At 36.3% G+C, this 16,883-nt stretch overlaps 1 protein-coding gene across 3 annotated transcripts in view; it reads left to right on the top strand.

Annotated features, from left to right (window-relative positions):
• Nucleotides 1–16,883, top strand: part of TENM2 (teneurin transmembrane protein 2) — a 1,369,797-nt gene that overhangs the window by 758,462 nt on the left and 594,452 nt on the right. For all 3 annotated transcript variants that reach the window (XM_084535365.1, XM_084535362.1, XM_084535363.1), the window contains one exon: nt 1,956–2,066. The gene's annotated coding sequence lies outside the window, so the exon portion shown is untranslated. The remainder of the gene's footprint in view (nt 1–1,955; nt 2,067–16,883) is intronic.

Here is a 16,883-nt window from a genome sequence, read left to right as displayed (position 1 = left end):
CTGAGCGCCATGGAGCCTTGATGGCCTGCCAGCCACCGCTGGGCCTCATGGAGCCATGAGGACTTGGTGGGTGCTGCTGAGCGCCATGGAGCCATGATGGCCTAGTGGCTGCCGCTGGGCGCCATGGAGCCACGAGGACCTGGTGGCTGCTGATCACTGCAGGCACTGGCTCAACAGCACCGCTGCCTCCTGGGCCAACTGGGCAGCGCTGCCCACACTGATTCCTTTTGGTCTTCCAAATCAAAATGCTTTCTGCCTAGCTGGCAGTGGCCATGTGTCTTTCTATGAGTTGACACCTGGTCATAAGGAGTGTTCAGTCCATATAATGTTGTCTTACTTGAGGATTAAAGCATGATCCTACTCATCCTTCTGATGTTTTTTCTCAAATCTGACTAACGATGGATTTTAATGCTCACAATTTATTTATTTTTCAGTAGATTATTAGCATTTGTATCTCAGAGCAACTTGATGCTGCTCTTACAAATGTTTCTGTTCCAAAGTTAACAGTCACTGAAATAGTGATACCCAAACAGGGAAGGTATAAATGAATTGGAAATTATAAGTAAATACTCCAAATAGCACAGAATTACCAAAGCAGTAGGTATGTAATAGCAGTATAATTTGCATTGAGGCATAGGTTCATGGGATTGCACAAAAGAAAGTAGGCATAATAGTGAAAATAAGGAGATTATGAAAGTAAAGACTGCCTTCCAACCCATAATTAGTAAGGTTATCTATGTTTCAGCTTTTGCATTTGCAAATTAAAAGCACTGTTTGTTTCACATTGATTCATATTCTTAGAGGATCTTATGCCGTGATTCTGGCCTTAAAGATTTTACATGATACTAATGTACAAAGTGTATCGAATTCTTTGTCTTATTTAAATAATTGATGCTTTATGGAAAGCTGTTGGCCTGAAATACAATTATGCCTATTCATTTCCAGGGAGATAGACCTCAGCAGTTAAGTAGTGCTAGTACATCAAGCTTCTATTTTAACCAAAAATAAGTACCATTAATTTAAATTCAGTGAAAGCAATAGATAAAGCTGGCAGTGTTAAATACTCTCAATGTTAAAAGAAAATTGCATGCATAATAGTTGGAAGGATTAGCTTGTCTTTATAGGTTTTTTGTATATATTTATGAAATATTTGGCTCTTCCATTGATGGTTTGCATGTCTGTTCCCACCTGCAGCCAGTGGTGTTGTTACAGTTTTTGAATGGGTATTTATCAGCTGTTTGAGTTTATTAGGCAAAATAACCAATCACTTCTTCACCATCACTTATTGCTTGATTTCATAATAAAAGGTGAAACATATTTTTTCCAAGTAATCTTACAAATAATTGTGGTTGCAACTGACCAGATGAAAAATAAAGCAATTACTGAGGCTGCGGACGTGTTAGGTAATTTCTCTTTTCCAAAAATACTTTTTAAGGATAATGAAAATTCTGAACAAAATGTGGGAACCAACAGGTGGTATAAGGATTGCAGACTGAAAAAGAAAAGCATGAAGTGACAATGGAAGCAACTAGTGGTCTGTGGAGTTGTGTCATCTTAAGAGTACTTTACGTTAAACTTCACACTGTACAGATACCTGAAGAAAAAAATGTCTTGATCTTAAAGGTTTGAGGACTACTGACAGGATTATCATGCTTTTTTCTCTTTTGGGAGTTGAGAGGAAATGATCAATTCTTACCAGTTCGTTTTAGCAATGTAAAATTTAAATGACTAAGCAAACCAATTGCTTGGGTGTCTATGTAGATTGGAGGGTGGGGAGGAGGGAGAATGCGAGGCATAAGGAAAAGATATTTCTAAAAGATGAATTTTGATATCCAAATGTAGGTAGATTTTATTGCCCTTTTAATATTTAAAAACTGTGAGACATAAGTACCAGAATACTTTTGAAGTCTTTGCTTATCACAAGTGTACAACTTTTTTTTTTCCTCTTCTGACAGATCCTTCTTGCTTTTCATTGCCAAGTGAATTAAGAAGTGTCTCTCACCTGGTCAGCTGAAGACACCACCCAGAACAACTGCAAAACAGAGCATTGCTGATCTCTCCTTTCAGTGAGTAGTCATAACTTCAATTTTGTATGTTGTTTTGCTCTGAGATGTGTTTATATTGTTGACCAAAGTGCTTCCATCTATGCTTGAAAAATGCCTTCCTAGATCTCTGCAGGAAAGTGTTTTTTTGTAGAGGAAAGCAATTTGTCCCAGCACTTTTCCTTTACAGAATCTACTTCAGTCTTTCCCAGCCCAACTGAATTACTTAAGTGTATTTCTTCTTCTGAAGCATTCTTTTTTCCTACCTACCTAGATTTTCATTTGCATGAGTTGCCTATCCTGACAAATTGAGGATCAAATGAGGATGTTAGGAATTTATTGCTCGTGGCATCAAACAAATTTTTCTTCATTTGAGTGTGTATTTTATTCAGATTCCTAATACAGCAATAACTAGTTTGTCTTGATAAATGACTGCATATCAAGTTGTAAATCTGTATATCCTACAATATGTGTTGTATAAGGAAAAGGTCAGGAAAGAAGGACCTTTCAAATTGTCTGTTATTTTGTGTTGTCTGTAACTGTTGGACACAATGCTCACAAGACACCCTATAATTTAATTATGTTGTACATATGCTCTGGGAATTCATATAATTACATACAGTAACAAACTATCCCAGTGTGTCCTGCAGAGACAGAAGGCTATCTTGCTTATGATAGCCTCAAGAGGAAAAGAAATATAACCTTTAGTTGATTGATTCCCATAAAAAGTTAAAGCTGCTTTTTTTTTTTTTTTTTTTTTTTTTTTTTTTTTTTTTTTTAAGGTCTTTATTCTCTTGCGGTTTTAATTTTACCAGGGTAGTTTTCTTTTTATTTATTTTTTAATACGCCTGACAATTCTTATTCAGGCCATTTAATTCAGTGGCAATGTTACTTAAGAAACTGCTTTTAAGCTGTGCCTCTTATAAAATAAACCTTTTAGTTGGAGTTCATTTAATATAATGTTTTTCATTCTATCACATCCCTTTCAAAACATGGAAAAAACAGATTATTATTTTTTTTTCGATATGGCAGGCACCAAATTCTAGGCAAATTCTTTCACTTACACTGAAGTAGTCAGCACATTCTTGTATGTTGTTTGCTATAGATTAGGTGGTTGTCATATATTTTCTGCTAAAAGATTATTTTCTGACTCCACGTCTGTATTTCTTCAGTTTTTACACTATTAAGATTCATGCTTCCTACTTACAAAGTAAATTATTCTAAGAGCCTGTGTCTCTGAATTCTAAAAAAAATAATATTGCAAAAGAAATTAAAAAGGAGAAAAACTGAAAAGCTTCAGTGTATGAATACAAATAAGAAAAAAATCTGGTGGGGCTTTGGTTTTTATTTTTCTATTTTTTCTGTTTTAGCAAGTCTCGGTTTCATGACAGTTTTCTGCCAGTGCTGTATAATTAGAAAAATGAAATAGGTAATTGTCAAAAATTGTTTTTATGATTACAAATGTATCTATATATTCATTGTAAAATCTCATATGTTTGATTTTAAGAGATCTTCTTAGTCCATCCTTTATCATACCAAGTGATAAAGGATATTGGTCCAGAAGCTCTGTATCTCAACTGCAGTTTATCTGGAAAAGGTTGCAGAAATAGGTCCTCAGAAGTAGGTCATCTGTGAAAATTTCAAAACACCCGATAACTCAATCTCAAAATCCCCCTGCTGTCGTTTTGTGTAGGTAAGGCTGGTTGGTTTGTTGCTTTTTTTTATTTTATTTTTTATTTTTTTTTTATTTTTTTTGTGAGGGAACCTAAATAACACCAAGTAATCTCCCAAGGTCATGAAGCAGGTTATGAGTAAAGCTGAATGTGCAATCACATTCATAATTCCCTGTAGTAATCAAAGATGCGAATGTGTCCATTTAAACCTTTCCAAATGACGGCTACATGCTGCTTTGTGCTTTGCTTTGGATTGGATTTTCAGGTAGTGAGGAAAAAAATTCCCAATGTTCTTGATGGCATGGCTGTGGTTTCTGGTATGGGTTTGATTTGAGACAAATGCTAGGGCAAGTGAGCTTAATGTTGTGATGGTTGCGAGGAGCGGAGTATTTTCCGTGTGAAATAGTTGCTTAAGCGGATTTTCACCGATTCCTCCAACTTAGAGAACATGTCTCATGGGCCCCCAGGATGGTGGAAAAATCTAAGTACCACAGGAGGATTGCGCTTAAGTGGGTTTGGGGCTTTATTTCTGGGGCTTTGGGGTTTAGGGAAATATTTTCCCTTTATATACCATGATAAATTTTCCTTAGCTTAGCTGTGGTTTTGGGGTTGTGAATTTTCTCTGGGTTCTACCCTGGGTGCTGGTAACGTCTCTGGTTTTCAGCCTGTCGTAGGCTCTGCAGTTGACTTGCAATGTGAGCCAGTACCGTGCATTCTTTGTCTCATTAAATTTGTGTTCCCATGTACTTGCTGGTTTGCTGAAGAAGCACTAGTAACTTCTCAATTACTTCCCTTTTGTATTGTTTGTCCAGCCTCTGAGCGCTGCCTGTTTCTGCCTTTTCACTTGTTCTTTATACAAATGATAAAGACTCTCCATCACTTACCAAACAAATCTTGGGACTCACTTCCATCTGTTATGTCCTTCTCTGACATCTTCTGTGTTATTCAGGGGCCATTGCTGGGACATCGATGTTTCAGCGTGTTTGTTAGGTTTGTGGGTTTTTTTAATTTTTTATTATTTATTTATTTATTTATATATATTTTTTGTTATTACTCAACAAAGGCTGCTATCATCCCATCGTGGTGGATAAAAGCCTTTAGAAAGTAGCTACATTAAAGAAAAAAAGAAGTGCAACTTCTTGAACAAAACCCTACTGGATTTCTTCTCACAGGGGGATTCTGTTTCTTAGCTTTATGCCTCTTGACTATAAATTCCCTTCTTCCTTGGGAGTGGGAAGCAAACAGCCCCTCAGTCACTGCCAGCTTCAGTGCTATTCTCAGTCCTGGGCCTGGAGGGTGCAAGAGTTTTTGCACTTTTAGGGCTGCTCCTAAGAGAATATTCTATGTGGTTTAAAAACATTCTGTAAAATCATAGTGGTATGAGTAACAAAAAGTATTTGAGAAAATTGCTAAAATAGCCCTCTTTACTATCAGGCTTACATATCTCTCTTTGCCATGTTTGATTTGTTAGTTTGCAATGACTTTTAAAAGGAACAAAAGTATGTGAACAAAGTGAAATGTCTGTGGATCGTCTGAGTGACAGCATCCCTCAGTGACACCAGCGCTCTACTTTGAGCCTCCAGGTTGCAGTCATGCCTGCATGGCTTCTGCTGAGGTCTGGGCCACTTCTGCCAGAGGCAGGCACCTTCCTATCTTGGAGCAGGTTTAGCCACTTACTGCGAGGTACCTTCTGAGAGACATGGTACTCATCTCTAGTGTGCTTGGATTACATCTTTGCATAATGGTTAAATTTTCAGGCTCCTGAGGGAAGGAGAGAGAAACATATGTCATGTCCTCTCCCCTCCTTCCCCCACCGAAAAACAAACAAACAAACAAAAACCACCTTCCCGAACCCCAAGCTCCACTAGTATCAAATTTATTTGCCAGAATTTACATGATGAGAATTTACACAGAGCTAACAGAGCTTTGCATGTGATCATTTTTGGTATTCCTGGTAATACAGACGTAGTTTTGAAGATGCTTGTGCTCCAAATTTACACTTAATGTTCAGTTACACTTAATGTTCAGTTAGGTATTTTACGAGATTGTATAAATGCAGTTCTTTGGATCTTTTAAAGATGTATCATTTTGCTGAAACACTAGTTCATAGGTTTGGGGAAAAAAGCTTTTATACTTTAAATATGTAGTCTTGTAAACAGTTTTATTTTTAAGTATGCTCTTATCTTCCCTTATGAAAATTATTTCCTTTCAATTGATTTTTTTTTTTTTATACTTGGGTTTTTGAGTAGCTCTGTCTTTTACTTCCTAAGCAGCAAGCTCACAATCACAACTTGATAAATAAAATATTCGCACTCAGAAATGGAACCACAAAACCAATGTAACTTCTGTTATTGATCTTTTTTTCTGTGCAGCTCATCTGGCAGTGAAGAGAAAATTCCATCCTGTGTAGGCATAAAAATTATTTAGAGCAAATTACTCTAAATTATAAACTAACCAGTAAATCAGTATTGCTTCAGCATTATTCGCCCATTTCTGCTCCCCCTCAACCTAAGTTCTGCATCTCTAATAAGAAGCAATGCATGGGATTTTTTTGTTTAATTTTTATTTAAATGAATAAAGTAAAATGGACATTTCCTTTAATTATCAGCAGTACTTCGCCATGGTTGAAGAGCAAGGGTATATATTCAATTAAAATGGATCATTGTAATATGAATAATGGTTACAGAAGTAGAATTAAGATGTCACCCAAGGTTTTATAAGTCATTCTCAGATCACCAATTAGCTCTTCTAGAAAAACATTTTCCAAAGAATAAAAAAGGTACTATTTTCTTAGATTATTTCTTTGGTATGAAGTTTTAGTGGGATGCTAGTTGGGTTTTACCTATTTAGTATTAGGAAGAACTTTAAATGTATTAGGACACACATTGGGCACACATTGATCTTAGCACTGCAAAAATACTTGTTAGGAGAGAACTTGAGTTAGAAGCATTTCTGAAGACACAATATTTGTTTTGAAGAAATAAATGAAACAATATAGTTTCTCAAGTTCTGCATGAAAAGATGAGAAATGGAATTTTATTTTGGATAGATTCAGGCTTCCATCAAATAAATGAGAAATGGGAATAAGTCATGCGAAACAGTAGGTCTAGAATGATTTTTAAACAAGATAACGACAGGGATTACTGTATCTTAAAACATTTTAGTGGACTGTAGATAGGAGTGTGTGGGCTGAAAAGGCTGTGATAGGAAAACTATAAAAATACAAAATTATCACTAAATGTTAAATAAGATAATGATGTTTGAAACTCTGGATTTTTGATTGATTACTATGTAACATGCAAAGTTGAGTGTTGATAGAAAGATGCTGATAGTATTCAGTATTTTATACAGATTACCTTTGGAGTTAAGTTCAGATTTTAATATAAATATTTACATTCTGTTCCACGGAGGTTTATAATTTGTAGGTTTTTTAATATACTTAAGTGGATTTGAGCTTTAAGATTTTTTTTTTCCTTTGCAAAAAAATATAAGCTTTGACCTTTGATTTATAAAACTAAAGGCAGATTTTCATATATGTCATAAGGTAAGAAAAGAAAATGCATCTTTGCTTCAATGGGAATATGGGACTGTGGGTGAAAAGGTGATTGGAAAAATGCTGTAGCTATTCAGGCTGACCTAAAATGCAAGCTTGAGAAAATTATTAGAGTAGCTATCTGACTACTTCTCGAAGTGAAGCCAACATGGGCAGATCTTGACTACAAACTCAGAAATGACTGTGTGGCTGTCCTTGGAGAGCTCAAAGACATATAGCTCATTACAGATGATGCTTAATAAATTCTTCTGTGTAACCTGCTACAAGCATCTGGCAGGAAGAAAAGTATCAAATTCTAGTTGTGGTGTTCCTTGACTAACTCTTCTTCCCTCCTTTATGTATGATTTTGTCTGTTCTGTGCCAGTGCTGAATTGTCAGTAGAGGAATTGTAGGTTTTTGTGGAACCGATTCTAAGTCTCACTGGAAACTCAGTGCAATTTCAGAAATTCTGCGTGCTTGAGGGTGATGTAACCCTTCATGCGTGATGCTGAATCCTGATCTAAGCTACTTCAGAGCTAGCTTATGTAAAGGAAAAGGTTTGCAGTCAGCATCTTTTCTTGGAAGGAAACCTCTGTAATTACTTTCTGACTAAAGTTTGAGGTGGTATGACTGTGTAGGTGTCTGATAAATGTTTTTGGTGGAATAGAGCAAACAGAGTAAACATGAGGAATGAGTGGATAAAGCTGCATTTCAGTTGCATTCATTCCGGTCCAGGCCTTCACCCTCATGAGCAGTTTATTTTTGTGTATTTAATGAAAAAAAATAAAATAGAAGAAGCAAAACTTTAAGTAGAAATTTTCTGTGTACAATTTTCCTTTGTTTTTCATTGATCTGTTTGTGTTTATAGAAGTAGCAGGTATAAACTGGTTCATTAGGCTTTGAATGCCTTTTATAAAGTTCAGTCCAGTTCTGAATCTTTCTGGCACTGAATTACAACTTCAGGTTTTGTAAGCAAGCTATATTGGCTTGGAAACGATCTCCAAAAAATCAGGTTTTCTAGAAAGAAAGTATGTAGAGCTAAACCACCATCACAGTGAGAAATCGGAAGGTTCAATGCTTATGGACATTTTGGTATCAGGAAGAGCTACCACCATCAGTACTCCATCTGACAGCTGTATATATTTGCCACTGAAGCTGGGACATGAATCAGTTACAATAAGCCTGAAAACAGGCTCAGATATCATCCAGGAGATGGCTGCTATTGACTGCAGGAAAGGAGATATTAGAGTGAGCGAGATACCTTTCAAGAATAAATCAGTTTTGAGTAATAGGGAGTCCTCCAAGGGTGCTAATAATGCACACGAAAAACATGTCAGTAGGACATTGGAGAGTGACAAGATTATGCTGCACTGTAGCACTGCTGTGATTCCAATAGGTATATGAGGCGAGGTGATTCATAACACAAATAATTTGTGTTCTGTACTTCTTTTAAATTTGAAGTTGAATGCAGGGAAGGTTGTGGTTTGCTGGTTGTCTTCAAGCAATTATTTATTCTTTTTCACTGTGCCTTATATAAGTCTGTCACTTACATAAACCTTTCTCATTATGCTAGTACATTTACAGTGACTTGAAGTGGAAGGAACGCTGTGACTTCCATTGTCTTACATGATCAGAAACAACAACAACAACAACAAAAAAACACAATAAAATATACCTAATCTTCAAACTGGTTTTCAGCAGATTCATTTATTTATTTATTTATTTATTTATTTAGAATAAACTCAATATAACTGGATTTATATTTTATTTTTAGTTAGTTCCTTTAGGAGCATCTGTTTTACTGGCAGATGGATATAATCTTGTCTTCTTGAGGCCTGCCTTGTTTTACTTGCTCAGTTCATTTTGGAGGTAGAGTACAAAATCTCAGTATGGGTTTATTGCTGACTGCCACAGATGTAGTGAATTAATAATACTGGTGAGAATCCTTTTGTGATTATAATGGTGTTAAACTTGTGTTCCATACACAAGTTTAGAGGTTATCTCCCAAAAATTACAGGTAGTTTTACAGTCGTGGTTTTTAAATGTATGACATGAACTTTTAAAATGGAAAATGTAGTTCATGGTTTCAGACATGGAAGGTTTTTGTTGCTTAAAATGTAGCCATCTATTCATTTGTTTTTAAGATTAGTAATGGCTTCTTTGATTTAAGATTGCAAACTCTGTCACTTCCTGCTTCCTCGCTGCTCTACCTTTTCCTTAAGAGAGAAGTGCTGCACATGCTTAACTAAATGTGCTAGTGGAAGCAGCTTTACTTAATACAAGTCTTTACTGATCTAGCTTTTTATAGCCCCTAGCAATCAGTTCCGTGCTTGTATAAGACAATGTTAATGATAATAATGTGAATATATATATTAAAACAATGTGCATAGTATTAGATTTTTATGTTTGTTTTACAAGATTGCATCTTCTTATTTTTTATTGTTAGCTGTATTATAACTGTAATGTGGCACATTTCACGGACAGTTGAAGTTTCCTTCACTTTAGCAGAAATCTAGCTTATTATGCAGATATCCGCTTTTGACAATGAGCATCTGCAGCTACTCAAGACGTAGATATGGTGGTGTATGTGTGCAGGCATCTTCATTTGTTATGCTATGTTATCCCAGAATAAATATGCAGAATATATTGCAGTAGAACAATCACAATGCAAAAAAAGAAGCACACTGATGTTTTGTTATATGATAGCTGACTGTGCTGCTGGTTATAAAGCAAGTAGTTAAATCCAAGCGGAACAAATTTTCCTTTTAAAAATATTTTAAATATTTGCTTTATCTCATTTTTTTTATTCAATCTCCTTAGCAACAGAAACATCTGTTTCTTTTCTCTTAGTCATTACATTCAAAGAAAGTAGCTGCTTCAAATATAATGAAAGCAATTTCTGTGGATTGGGTAGCTATTAATTGTTGCCAAGATCTTTTATTATTATAACAGGACATGCAACAATTGGCATTTTTTTATATTGAAATACAGCTATCTAGTTAACCTGTGCTGGTTAGGTGAGCTATAATCCATCAGCTCTTACAATGCATTTATTGTGTGATCTTCTTATGCAACAGAGACAAGAGTAAGCATGACTTTTTCTGGTTTCAAAGAATCTTTGAACAGCTTGGGTTGGAAAGAACCTTCAAGACAATCCAGTTCCAACCCCCTGCCATGGGTAGGGACATCTCCCACCAGCCCAGGCTGCCCAAGGTCCCATCCAGCCTGGCCTTGAGCACTGCCAGGGATGGGGCGTCCACAGCTTCTCTGGGCAGCCTGTGTCAGGGCCTCACCAATGTGGATTACTTTTTGCACCTAATGTTTTGTTTAATTTGCAACTTGAAAACAGATTGTCAGAGAAATTTGCCTTGAAGACAGAGTACTAAATATGCATGTCCTTACAAATACATGTTTTTACATGTCAATCTAGAATGTGAAATGTAGAATTAGTATAAATATGGACTTTGTGATGCTCTTAGTCAAAATACTATGCATTTTTCTGGAGAATTTTATAATTTAAAATAATTTCATTTCAAAAGGGCTTCTTGATCTGTAATTGCCCTGTGTAGGGCCAAGAATTCACTCCTAAATCACAAGATACTGGCGCATGTAAGGGAGAGATATAAAGGAATGAGCGAGGGGTGCCAGACTGGGATAGGAACAGATCTCTTTAAACCAATAGAAGAAACAGACTTGCTCTGCAGCAGTGAAACAGAAGGACTTTTGCTATTACCATAGTCTTGGGTGACTGTTATTTAGAGCTAACTGCACATGGATGGATGTGCGCACATGCTTGAAAACTAGTGCGTAACGTTTAACTTACCTCTAGGTATTGTGAACTAGTTAGTTTATAACACAGAGGTTAGTAATGGCATTGGGGAAGAGTATTTTAAGATTAGCAAAATTAGGAAGGCTTAAGCTCAACTGGAGCTCGAGTAGTGAGGGATAGCAAAAGTAATAAGGTGTGTAACCTTACACACCTATAGGTTATTGCAAAAGGAATTTCTAGGTACTCATCCATCTGTTGTGAAAAAAGCTGTAGTACTTGATGCCAGTATTGCCTTGTCTTTCACAAGCTAAGTCTATTTCCACATGGGTTGGGTGCGTTTCATTGTCCCAGGTTGGGAATGAGAATTGCATCCAGTAGCCAGAGTGGCAAAAGGCTAATTTATACCCTTTGTACATATGATGACCAGCCTCATTGCTGTCCCTGCAAAGATCGTGGTTATAGGTATGAGATCCACATGCAAACAGGTGAAACCTCAGAATAAAATGAGTAGTATGGGTTCACTAAAGGGCTGCTTATTTTTCTCTGATTTGTTTACCTTCTGCAGTGAAATTTGTGGCTATGTCAATCCTTTTACACATTTCAGTATCTTTTTTTTTTTTTTTTTTTTTTTTTCAGTGCACTTGCACCTTGAAGCCATGCAATGGATTTGATAGACAAGGGGTAGTGGTTTTAAACTAAAAGAGGGTAGGTTTACGTTAGATATAAGGAAGAAACTCTTCGCTATTATGTTAGTGAGGCCCTGGCCCAGGCTGTCTAGAGAAGCTGTGGATGCTCCATCCCTGGCAGTGCTCAAGGCCAGGCTGGATGGGGCTTTGGGCAACCTAGTGTGGTGGGAAGTGTCCCTTCCCATGGCAGGGGGCTTGGAAGTGGATGATCTTGAAGGTCCATTCCAACCCAAGACAATCTATGATTCTATGCTGAGCTGCAGCAGCACACGGGCACAGAAGCTGGGACCTGCCAGGGACTATATGTCTTGTGTTGTTAGTTGTTTTTTTTGTTTTGATTTTTTTGTGGAGAGGTGTTCTGTCCTACTGCTTGTATGCATGCTGCAATCAGACAGCATTACAGCAGGAAAAACAAAATGAAGGCTTTGGCTTGATTTTCACTCCAAGGACCAGCAAAACTTTGAATTAGAAAAGGAAAAAAAATAAATAAGAGGATTACTGCTATGCTACCACCTTTAATCCCATTTGTACTTTTCCTGATGCTTTCTTTTTTTCTTTGTCTCTCTCTCCAACCCTGAAAATAATAATTTTACATAATTCTACCTCCTGGCACATGTGGGCGTCAAGAAATGGCTTTGAGAAGCTTTACCAAAGGACCATCTGCAGCCTGTATGAGGGCCAAGAACACTGAGAACTTCCCTCTGTAGAAGAACGGAAGAGCTGGGTGGAGCACTGAGCAGTAAACTATGGCTGTAATGGTTTTAACTGGCTAGCACATCAGACAGATGGACAGGTGCCCAAATGCAGTTTCCCTGGGAGTTTTGGGTAGCAGGCCATACTCTGGTCTCCTCCTTAGGTTTCACTCTTGCTCTTAAAGCAGTATTGGAAACTGTTTGCATTCAAGTTAGACGCACAGAGCAGTCCAAAATAGAATTACTGCATTCCTGATGATTAGTAAATGCACAGTCTTCATATCATATTCTGGAAGTGGAGCTGGTTATCAGTTTTCCACGGGGATGAGATGACTACAGGCAGGTAAAGAAAGGGCTTTTGGGGAAGGCTTGGGAGGGGAGAGTTTGGGGCATAATAGGCATGATTGTCTACTGTAACTCCTGTGCTTGGGCAAGAAGCAAGGCATCTGACAGAGGACCTCTGAAGAGGGGACTTGTGTCAGTTGTGGGCAGGAACAGCATTATAGAAATGACAGAAAGTTTCATGACAAGGAAGAGTCTTTACGCAAGAATCAAACTGGTGTCTCGCTGTGTAGTGTAGGCAGGGAGGCATCAGAGGCTTCTGTAATTGATTTCTCCTTCTTCATAGGCATGTTCTTCTGTCTGATGCAGGCTGCTCAAGTGGATAGTTACTCCTATAGGTTTAATCAATGTGAAATAAATATTGATCCTATAAAATGTGAGTAGCTAAATAATTGAAATCTTACTACCAACATGTAAATATTATTAGAATAAGTATATGACATCTGTGGTTATGCATTTCATGGGAACTTGCCCATGGTTAGTCAGGTTACCTTCTTTCTTCTAGTTGAATTGCTGGAGTAGGAAGCTTTCTTTTGGAAGAAGGATATGGTGTAAATTCTTTCATGGTAGCTGCAAATCAGGCAGTGAGAAAACATGTGAATTCATTTGGAAAAGTAAGAGTTAACAGTGTGGTTGTTTGCAGGAATGCAAGAAAGCTTATGGCTGCAAGGTGGAAAAAAAAGTAAGTTGGTTTGAGATAAGAAGAATGGGAGTTTCAGTTGCTTGATGTCTCCCCTGCTGACCATCCAGCCATTTCAAGTATGAAACAATTTTTGTTCATTTGTTTCCTCATATCTTACCCTTCACTCAAAGGCTGCAGCTCCCTAGACACAGGGAATGATTTAGACGTTCCCTTGTCTGAATGTTTCCTGGATTTTGGAAAATCATAGCTTATATATTGGTCTTCGTTCTAAATAAATGCAGATGATTCTTACAGAGTATTTCAGAGTTTCAGGGTTGTTTTTTTTTTGTTTTGTTTTTTTCTCTCTGTGTGTTAGGCTTCAAATGCAAGCTATTTGCTGCTATCTGTGGGTTTGCTTACTTGCTTAGGATGGAGTTTATTTTAGCAGGAAATGACAATGACATTCTTTTATCAGTGAACTGGAGTGAAAAAGTAACACTGGTTAAAAGTAGAGATAGGAAGCCAGGTCACCTGATGAAGTTAGTGTACTCAGTAACAGTGGTTCTACGTATATTTAATAGATTGAATTCTTCAAATGCTCCACAGAAGGTGTGTGTCTTTCTAACTTTCTCCATAATTCACTGCTAAGGGTAATAGCTGATAATTCTGCAGCTCTTCTTGATGTCTGTCCACAAGCTATTTTTAAAGTCAGACTTCTCATGAAGACCACTTCTATGATATTTGAAGAGTTAATCACAGTTGGTTAGTTTACTGCTAATGTGCGTAAGACATAATTCCTCATGTTTTGAGTTTAATTCCATTTCAGTTTGAGATTGCTACACTTGGTAACAGAGGGCAGAAAATATATGCATAAAGATGATACATTTGAAGTAGGTGATAGATTATAGGCATTAAAATATGTACTTTAACTGTACAAAGGGGTTTTGTATGCGTTTGGATTTGTTTTTTAATTATTTTTTTCAATTTAAAAAAGCCTAAGAGCAATCTGAATTAAACACTTTAATTTGGATCTAGATTCTGGCATAATCTTAGAACCATTTCTTTATCTGATGAATTGACACTTCTGTAATCTATGGAAAAATTTCAGAAAAAAACAGTGAGAATAATTGTCTTCAGAAAAGGTAGGAATGCATGTGTTTGGCAGTTACCAGTCTACTTGTCATATATTTATTTTGAGTTGAGGGTAAATTTTCAGTAAAACATAAATTAGAATAAATAAAGCATAAATTAGAATTACAGAACCCAAAATTACTTAGATATTGATTTTAACCTTACTAGAATGATTATTCGTTACTATGAGAGATCACAAGTGCACACATGCATCAATACTAAAAGACACTTTATATATGTACATGTATTCTTAAAAAAAAAAAAAAAAAAAAAGTGTACTCTTAAAAAAATGATATTATTTTAAACAAACTTTTAATACAGACGTCCGTAGAACCTACTGTTGTGTGGAATGCATTGTGCAATCCAGAGAAGTTTAGAATTTGTGGAAAAATTCTCTTCATCCACCAAAGGAAATAGGGTATTTGACAATATGCATTTGTCTACAAAATGTGAAGCAATATCTGATGAAATACGCTTTGTCAATAAAATAAATTGCCAAACAAAATATAATCCTTCCTCAAAATACATTTAGCCTACGCTGTGAAATAAGCTGCTTCCACAAAGTGCATTTTGTTGCTTGAATTATTTTGATTTTCTGTCTATCAGAATCTTTAGATAAAGTGTTCTTTTGTCAGACACTGTATATCAACTTCATTTTATTATATATAGATAAAATACATTTAATTTGAAGGTAGACGTTTGATAGGACACCTTAAACTGGTGTTGGTTTAACAGAAATGATAAACTGCAGACATCCGTTGTTTGTGGGGTGAGAGGTTCACTTCTATTCCTCGCTGTGCTTACAATATAATGGTTCTGTAGTTTCTAGTTCAGCTACTGTTGTGCTGTCTTAGATGTATTTAGTTTTCTTCTGATGAATAATCTCTGAATTGCACACTGTACTAAAATGAAATGCCCAACTGTTTAGCCAATAGACAAAAATGTCAATATTTGTTCAAATTTCCCACGAGTTGTCAGTTGCGTATCTGGTGTTACTTATATCTACGCATCAGCCACGGGTCCTGAGCTAAGCCCTTCCCTAACTTACTGGAGTCATACCAGATGTATGACTAAGCTGTTCAATTTCTAATTCGTTGAAAGTCTTTGCATTATTGTTATAGAAGACAGAACTAATTTTTCAATTAAACAGCTCCTTACTGATCTTGAAACTTTAAAAACATCGCCATTGTGTGTATGTAAAGATTCAGCCATCGAGAAAGATGCAATTCTTCTTTGGAAGAGGTTGCCAAAAACTTAAATTTCTGCAAAGAAATAGAAATGTTCCACTGATTTTCAAACACTGACTTACGTTGAAATTGGTACTGCAGGGCCTACATTTCAGTTGTGTAACAATTTTCAGGAAAAGGACTGTGGAGTTGCTTATTTCACAGTGCTTGTTAAAGTTAAAAGGACATTTGATTACTCCAAAGTTTAATGTAAAGCATTAAAAGTTAAGCCTTTCTGACTATCTTTGTGCCAATCCAAATACCACTTGTGACAGTAAGTAAATGTGCAAATTGTTCAGCTGTAATTTGGAAATACAGAAACAACAGTGAAAGCAAAGCAAGTTTCCAAGCAGGGTGTGAAGTATCTCCTGAATTAGTGGTTGAAGGTTGGTTTTACTCACAAGTTAACAAGATCGTTCTTGTCATTGCTGATCATAAGAAGTTTAAAAGAAAAGGCTGAGGATTGTAAAGACTTCAGCAAAAACACTTAAGTGTCAACTCAGAAGTGCAAAGCACTAGAATGTTTTAAATGAGAATGAAATTAGAAATTCAGAGAGAAGTTGAGGTGTAGGCCATAGAGGTGTGTTAAAAATTAATGCATTTGGCTAAATAGAAATGAATGCTAACCTTTGCATCCTGCAGAAACAAAAATACAAGATGCTGCAAATGGAAAACTCTTTCCAGGCCTGGTTGCTTCAGCTTTCTGTACAAATAGTTTCCCAGCCACTTCAAAAAGAACTCTATGGATATAAATATGTAGACTTTTATAAAGTGTAAGGAAGTAAAAATTAGTTTTGGTGTAAAATGTTTCTTGCATTTATAATCAAGTAGAAGCTCTGTAACTATGAAACCTCACGTGCATGTAGAAATGGGCAAATTGGGCTGTTAATACTACCTGAATATTATTATTATTATATTATGAATTATTATTAATATATGAATATTATGTTGCATTATAGGAAGTGCTTGCCTCCTTCCTTTCCCCTTCAAGCCAGTATGCTTCTGTTGTTAACATTACTTGAATGAAGTGTGCCTACCTGAACTAAGTGATTGTGATGTCTCTTCAGATATTTTTACCTTAATCTGGGGAATGTTATTTCCCATTCATTTCTCTTTTTGCTGGCGTGTTTCTCAGATGACACAATCATCATACACTATCAAGTACACA

This window comes from Aythya ferina, assembly GCF_964211825.1.
Source record: "Aythya ferina genome assembly, chromosome: 14".
NCBI classification, from domain to species: Eukaryota; Metazoa; Chordata; class Aves; order Anseriformes; family Anatidae; genus Aythya; species Aythya ferina.
Note: the sequence above shows the minus strand (reverse complement) of the source record. Positions and strands in the feature narration are given on the sequence as shown.